This window comes from Pan paniscus, chromosome 4 (assembly GCF_029289425.2).
Source record: "Pan paniscus chromosome 4, NHGRI_mPanPan1-v2.0_pri, whole genome shotgun sequence".
In the NCBI taxonomy this organism is placed as follows: domain Eukaryota; kingdom Metazoa; phylum Chordata; class Mammalia; order Primates; family Hominidae; genus Pan; species Pan paniscus.
The window spans coordinates 46302765-46311221 of NC_073253.2; positions in this window are offsets into that span (position 1 = coordinate 46302765).

The window sequence follows — 8457 nt, forward strand, 5'->3', positions numbered from 1 at the left end:
GTATATATGGGTCCATTTCTGGGCTATCTAGTCTGTTTCATTGAGCTATTTGTCAGTCTTTATACAAATACCACAGTGTTTTGATTACTGTAGCTTTACAAATAAATCTTGAAATTAGATCATATTAGTCCTCCAACTTTGTTCTTTTTGTCAAAGTTGTTTTGGCTATATTTTGTCTTTTGCATTTACATATAAACTTCAGAATCAGCTTGCTAACTGCTGAGGCTTTGATTGACATTGCCTTTACTCTCTAGATCAACTTGGAAAACAAAAACCTGACATCCTAACAATATTGAGTACTGTCATAAATATGGTGTAACTCTTCATTTATAAAGGTCTTCTTTAATTTCTCTCAGTATACAGATCATCCTCATTTTTTTGTGAGATTTAACTCTAAGTACATTATATTTTTAGGCATTTTAAAGGAAATTTTCTTTCAATTTCTGATTTTTTATTGCTAGTATAGAAACTTATCTGTTGGTTCCAGTAGCTTTTTTTGTGTGTGAATTCTATCAAATTTTTGACAGTTGAGCGTGTCATCTGTGAATAATGATAATTTTACTTCTTCCTTTTCAATCTGAATGTCTTTTCTATTTATTCATTTATTTATTTTTGGTTACACTGTCTAGTACCTCCAGTACAATGTTGAATAGAAGTGACAAGAGCAGATATTTTTGGAGTCTTCCTGATCTTATTCCTACAGATCATTTTAAAAGCACATCTCTTTTCTTCAATCTCCACCCCATGCTTAAAGCACCTACAGATGCTATGCTGGGTCTATCATGGGACAGACAGGATTAGTTACTTCCCTTCAATCAGGCAGCAATGTTATGTAGAAGCCTGCCCTGGGTGAAGCTCTAGAGATGTATCACAGGTGCTCCTGTGTTCAAGAAGGAAGCCCCGTACAACACATTTGATGAGGCAAATCTATATTCTATCTGCCACACACATTTTATAAAAAGACGATCAATAACCTGGAGTTTCCTGAAAACCACTGAGGACTTTAAGTCAGGGAAAAAGAAAATATTAAGTGTGATATTTATGGCACTTTCCCATGCATTGATGATAGCAAGTTGCTGCTGAGCCTTGTTCTCTTGGGGGTGGCAGATGTGCATATTTGTGATTCAAAACAGGAATCCAGGAGGAGCCTACTTGTCCCTCTGTTCTGTTTAAATGTCCTTCTCCTGTAAACCATGTCTCTGGAGAGTAGATGGCATGCTCTGGGGAGCTGCCCAGGGGTCGTTTTATTTCTCTTTCACTTTACACTTGTTTAAAGACACCAGGTTACCTCCAAAGCCAATTTCTTGCTAATTTTTTGCTTATCCACCAGAAACAATGGAGATCGTTAGTTAACATATTTGGACTGAAGAAAAGTGATAAAAGTCACAACAAAGTTTATCTTGATATTCAAAAGAAATGAGGAAATATAATCCCACTTTAAAGACAAAAGTCTTCTTTTGAAATCTATTTGGGAGTGAAGGGAAACATCGATATTTTTCTTCATTGCCTTAGAACTTAAAAGGGATATATTGGACTCTACAATTTAACTGCCAAGTCCGACATTCATATCCATCTGGACATTTTTAAATGGATCCCTGAGCCAGTCAGAATTGGCAGTTGGCTGTATAATCACACCTGCATATGGTGCAGGATCTTTTTAATGGGCAACAGTTAGAGCATGAAAGTATTGCACGATGTGCCTCCATTGAGAAAGCACACTTAAACATGCTTGCACGTGTAAATAATTATATTATATTTTAAAGCTCTCTGTTAGCAAGCCTTTGTTCTTTTCTTCCTACAAATCAAATTAGTTGGGGATACAGTTCATTTTGAAATTATTTGAAAAATGTTTTCATGTTCTAAAATTTCCTTTGTACCAAAGCTTTGCAAAGTTAAAAGGAAAGCCACAGACCTTCACAATGAGTAAAGAAAAAAAATGCATAAAACCAACAACAAATTCAATATGATAAGCACTCATGCTTATACAAGAGTGGAAGTAAAGCTGTGTCTATAAGTACATGTCAACCTCCACGTGCAGTTTAGCTTCAACTCATTGTACATAAAGATAATCATTGATGCTTATATATCCATGGAGAATCCCAGCTTCAAAAAGATTGCATTTATCTCAGTCCAATTTAGGCTGCAAATTATCTCCTTGATCTTTCTTTGTAAGGGCAAGTCTAAGGGTACATTACCGCAGCTCCATCCAGGTGTGAAGTTGTGTGATGGGGGCTACTCTTCGAGATTATTTTCAAAGGAAGCAAACGTAATGGGAAAGGGAGCCTCGTTACCTGGAAATTATCTTCAACCACCTCCCCTGCCTCCTTTGCTGGTAAATGGGACCAATTAGGGAAAGGCAGTGAGCACCTGGGATTGTCTTGTGAAGGGTGGCCCATTCACTCTTGCTACTCTGCTCCTTTAAAATAATAGCGACCATGTGAAAATCCTGTGTAGTGTGGCCACTAGTCTCTAGGAAGGAGATTCCATCTAAACTTAGCTTTCAGGTATGCTTCTGTAACTGCCAACCACCAATGTGGAAGGGGACATCCAGGAAAAATGAAAAATGAGCAATTTTATTTAACATGCAGGGTAGGGTGCCCATAGATAACGCCTGTCTCCCATGTGCAAGGAATCTGTGGCAGCTTTGATCTTGCTGAGCCTTTCCTTCTCCTCAGTCTCCCTACTACTCTTTCCTTTTCTCTGCTTTCCATCTTCCTATCTGCCCTCTGGCTGTGCCATCAGTTCCTGACACCAAAAGCCCTGTTACTGTTCGTGCACAGAAAAGACTCTTGAGAAACTGGACAACTAATGTAAACGAGTTTAGCAATCAAAAAGCATCATTTGAAAATAAAATAATTTTTTTTTTTACCAAATTTAGGTCTCTTTCTTTCATGAATATAAAAGCAGATATGTGAAATTATATGCAAAAATCACGCTTGGCTTTTTAACCCCCGAAATAAGTGGGAAAATATCATTTTATGATGTTTCTTACCAGACAGTGAAGGAATCATCCATGTGTCTCTAAATGGGATGGCCTTTTAAGATTTGGACAGGGCAAGTATCAGTACACAATATTTTATAATCATCACAAATATGACTTGAACACTTGAGCCTGGGGAAGATGTGTACTGATGAAAAGGGTGGGGATAAGATTTAGACAAAAAGCTGTTCTTAACTAAGATCATAACTTTTGATTGCATGGTAGTCTCCTTATGACTAATTTTTGTTTCTGATGATACAAATCAAATGCTTATGAAAAGGGCTCATAACTAATTCAGCTCAATTCAGTCACTTTGTGAACAATGAATGATAGGCATGGACATGAATTTATACTTTACATAGATGGATCAGGCAGAGTTCAGTGCAGATAGCAAAATCACTCTAGCTGTTTTAAGAGGCAAAGTATTTAAAAGAAATTAAATGCTAACAAAATGGGTAGGAGGGCTCTAGGCTGACTGCATGGATGACTTGTAGAAAAACACAGCCGAACCTGCCCACCAGGAGAAGTGCTATCTCCATTGTCATGTCATCAGGGACTCAGGAAATCATTGAACCTCTTTCCCAACTGCAAGCTCTAGTTCCCCCACTCCTCTGCTGAGATCCACCCCAGAACAACCAATGCCCCACCTCTTGATGCCTGTGAAGCTGGAGATGAAGCTTGGCACCCCTGAAATGCTGCTTCAGAAAAACCATGACTGGTGTCATACTCTTCTTCATGTATGCTTTGCAAATCATGCTCAGATACATATACTTGAAGGAAGACATAAGTTAGCTGGAAAATATTATATTTAGTTCCTGGTCTTTAGCATGACATGTGAGTAGTTCTCAAACTTTGCTGTAAATTAGAACTTCCTGGGGAGCTTTCAGAATCCAAACACTGAGGCTATACCTCATAACAAGCATATCGAAATCACTGGGGATTCAGTATATTTGCTTTTTAAAAAACACTGCAGGTGAATCTCATGTGTAGCCAGTGCTAAACCAGAGATGCAAGGCATGGCTTCTCCAAATTTATTGTATTCATGAATGACCCTGGTATTTTGTAAAAATGCAGAATCTGCATTTTTCGGTTGGTGCAAGTTAGGACCCAAGATTACACATTTTTAAGAAGCTCTCAGGCAGTGCCGATGCTGATGCAGATTACACTTTGAGCTACAAAGATGGACAGCAGTTCTCCAACTGTGGTGTGTTGGAGAGTTTGTTAAAACACAGATTGCTAAGTCCCACACCTAGAATTTCTGATCCAATAGGTGTGGAGCCTAAGAATTTGAAGAAATACTTAGGTGTCTAACAAGTGCTTAGATGATGCTGAAGCGGCTGTTCTGGAAACCACAGCACCGCCTGATGCAAAATCTGTTACATGGGGGTTGGAATGGAGTTGAGTGAGCCAATTGCTGTATCTGCAACAGGTGGCCACCATGTGGAGTTGCTAATGAATTCATAGTGTATATTCCATTTGGATCCAATAGACAGAGGGGGACTCTGAGGAGTAAGTGAAATGCAATTACTTATTCTAAATCCAGTTACCTTTATCTACCTACCTTCCTTTCATCCATGAAATTTCTGCTGAGTTAGCTAGAGAGACCTCATGGAAACATATAGCTGTGTGGTAGAAGCAAGGAGAAAAAAAGAGGGAATATTTGTCTTCCGTGTCCCAGTAAACAGATAGGACTATTTATCTCCACATTTTACTCTTTGGAAAATGGAAGCAAAGTATATGAATGATAAACGAATGGTGGAGATAAATAATCTGTGGCTCACTTGGTTCCCATGGGAGAAGATTTCAAGTGACATCCAGCTCACTGCTAATTTATTAGACACACATCAGATGCTGGGTATTATGTCTTCACTGCAATGCACTGGGAGCCTGGAGAGGAGGGAGTGAGTAGGTTTCTGAATGCATCACTAGCCGACAACTTTTAAAAAGGGTTTTATCATAAACTAGGGATATAAAATAGGTGTACAGCAATAATCATCTTCAAATGATGTGTTTCATTGTAAATTACCATATCTGATTGAGTTTTTTTGTAAATTATTTTATTTCTTCCATGATGATTTAGAGGGACTATCTTCAAGCCAGTAGAAATATTTCACAAATAATATCTGGACGTTTCCCCCCCCCCCTTTTTTTTTTTTTTTTTTTTGAGACGGAGTCTCACTCTGTCCCAGGCTAGAGTGCAGTGGCATGATCTCGGCTCACTGCAACCTCCGCCTCCGGGGTTCAAACGATTCTCCTGCCTCAGTCTCCTGAGTAGGTGGGATTACAGGCACGCACCACCACACCTGGTTAATTTTTGTATTTTTAGTAGAGACTGAGTTTCACCATGTTGGTCAGGCTGGTCTCCAACTCCTGACCTTGTGATCCACCTGCCTCAGCCTCCCAAAGTGCTGGATTACAGGCGTGAGCCACCAGGCCCAGCCTATCTGGCTATTTTCTAACCAATTGGGTAATTTGTTGCACAGTAAAACACCTCACATCTTTCAGCAAGAAATATATTAAATTTGAATAGTAAATACATTACATAATGAATTAGGACACAATTAAAATTTGCTTTAAATATTTCTTTGGGGGAGAGGACACTTCACTTCTACTCAATGAAGAGTAACATTTTCACAGTCCAGAGGTCTTTTATTTTTTTTTTAACTCCGATTATGCCATGAATTCGTAGGGAATAGGTTCCAGCAGCTCAGGCTCCTTCCCATTGGTTCTCACAGAGTGTGCTTCTCTGGGTGAAGCAGGCTGGTCCTTCAGTGGAACCCAGGTCCCTTTCTCTTTGGCTTCTTCCTTTTTCTGCTCATTTTCCTTCACACATTTCAAGAAGTTATCTCAGCTCTTAGAGTGCTTAATGTGTTCAATACACACATTAATTCTCTGGGCAAGAATCTTGCCCTTAACTTGTTTACAACAATGCCAACAGCATGCTGGGGAGCACTGTAGACCCTTCCAGTTCTGCCGTAATAACACTTGTGGGACATTCCTTTTCAAAAAGTACCCAGTCCTTTGATGTCTGCAATATCATCTTTCTTATAGATTCACATATACATGCCCAAAGGAGCAACTCCATGTTTTCTAAAAGGCCTAGAGCACATATACTGCGTGCCTCCTCTTTCCCTTTGTGTTCATCATTTTGGTGAATTACTAGAAGACGGTGGGTCCGGCTGAAAAGATCAGATAGAGTTTTACTCATAATCATGGCTTGGGATCATTACTTACCCTTTAGTAGGACATCTACTACCTCCCCTTTTCCCCTCTTCTACGTCACATTTAGAGACCCCCAAAATCGAGGTCCAGTCTCTCATCTATGGTCTGCATAAGCCAAATGAACCTGAGAATACTATGATGATCTGAGGCTCCATGGTCTCCATTTACTGAGGAATTGAGATAGGTAGGCATGTTGACTTGAAATGCAGGAGGCTTCAGTAACATGGGGGAAAGAATGCCATGTGGGAAGAACGTTTGACCAGTAGTTTCTGATTCTTTTCTTCAGTTTCAACTCAAAATGACTACGATGTTCTTCCCCTAACTTGCCCTCAGTGATTCAAAGCATGTTCTCTCACACTAGCAGAGAGTCTATTCAAACTACTGAAAGGCATGGCATACTCCTAGGCCTTGGGAATGTAAAATCTATATGACAGTGAGCTGTTTTTACTCACAACCTTCCTGCCCTCTTAATACCAAATGAGAGAGATCTTTTGGTTTTGGTTTTGGTTGTTTTTTTCCTCAGAGGAACCGATTCTCTGATTCTCCAGGCACAAACCGGGTATTCAAAAATTCTATCCCATTCTGACACTACCTACCTAGAGTCGGTGCAGACACCACAGGTTACCAGGTTACTGGCTCAGTCCCACATGACTTCCCTCCCCCATTTCAGATGCCAGCATCAAGTTCCAGGTCTCTTGAACCCCTGACCACCCAGCTATAAATCAGGCATTTCCATGACCCCCTCCTCAGGTTCAATAATTTACTAGAAAGGATCACAGAACTCAGGAACATACTTTACTTACACCTACCAGTTTATGAAAAAGGATACAATACAGGAATAGCCAAATGGAGGAGATGCATAGGACAAGTTATAGGGGGTGGGGAGCTGTAGGTGGAGCTTCCATGCTCTTTCCGGGTATGCAACCCTCTAGCACATCGATGTGTTCACCAACCTGAAAGCTCCTGAACCCCCAGCATTTAGGACTTTTTATAGGGACTTCATTACCTAGGTATGACCAATTAAATCATTAGCTATGGGCAATTAACTCAGTCTCCAGCTCCTCTCCCCTTCTGGGCGATTGCAGGTGGGTCTGAAAGTCCCAACCCTCTAATCACGTCTTGGTCTTTCTGGCAACCAGTCTTCATCCTGAAACTACCTAGGGGCCTACCAAGAGTCACTTCATTAGAACAAGAGACACTCTTACCACACTTACCACTCAGGAAATTCCAAGCACTTTAGGAGCTCTATGCTAGAAACTAAGGACGAAGACCAAATATCTTTCCATGACACTATAGACAGAGGCTACAACCTTTAAAGTTCTTGCGACTAAGTTTAGAGGTAGGATGTGGATATAATGATATAATTAACAATACAATGATGTATTATCTTTGAGTACTATGGACCCAAAGTGTTATAGGCATTCATAAAAGAAAGTATTCAATCACCAAGGGCTAGAATAGCCTGGATCAACCCAACTTCCAGGGTGGCTGTGAAGGTTATTGCACTTACTCCATGCCAGGTTAGGCACAAACACAAAGAAAGAAAACCCTGAAGCTCACTTTTTCTAATCTGAGTGATGTTGGGGGTGGGGAAGAGAGTAAAATCAAGAATGAAGTAAGATGCCTAGATTTCAACCTCCCCATCTCCATTCTGTGCTGGAAACTTGAAGAGAGGGGCATACAACAGGGAGGTAGACAGAAAGGAAGCTTTAGAAACATTAGAAGAGTGACACTGAAAGACACTGAACTGCCTTTCTAGTCCCAGTGAAGAGTAAACTGTGACCCTTCAGAGAAACCTCAGCCTGTCCACACAAACACCAACACAAACATAGTACAGCAGTGACAGCACTGGAGAAGACAGCAGAAAGAAAGACGGTGCAAGAATATTTCAGTCCACCACACCTTGCAAGAGGTGCCAAGGAGCCCAAGATGTAGTCTACGGAGTCTGCAAGGAGATGCAGAAGTTCTGAGAGAAACTGTCAAATAGCAAAGGATCAGAAAGGAAGGGAAGATGCTTCCGAAGATCTTTGAAAATGAAAAACACCTGGAGGGATTGAAGAGCACTCCATAAAGCCTGGCAGTCATACCTCAGCAGGAATCGATCAAATGGGCAGACCTCTCTGGCCACCCCTGCTGTAAAGGCCAGTGACAATCCAAAGTTCACACCAAATGTTTACTCAGATGAGATAATTTCAAGGGAGAATCCCTCCCTTCTTTATCAAACCGGTAAGTTCAGAGGAGAATATAGATGTGTT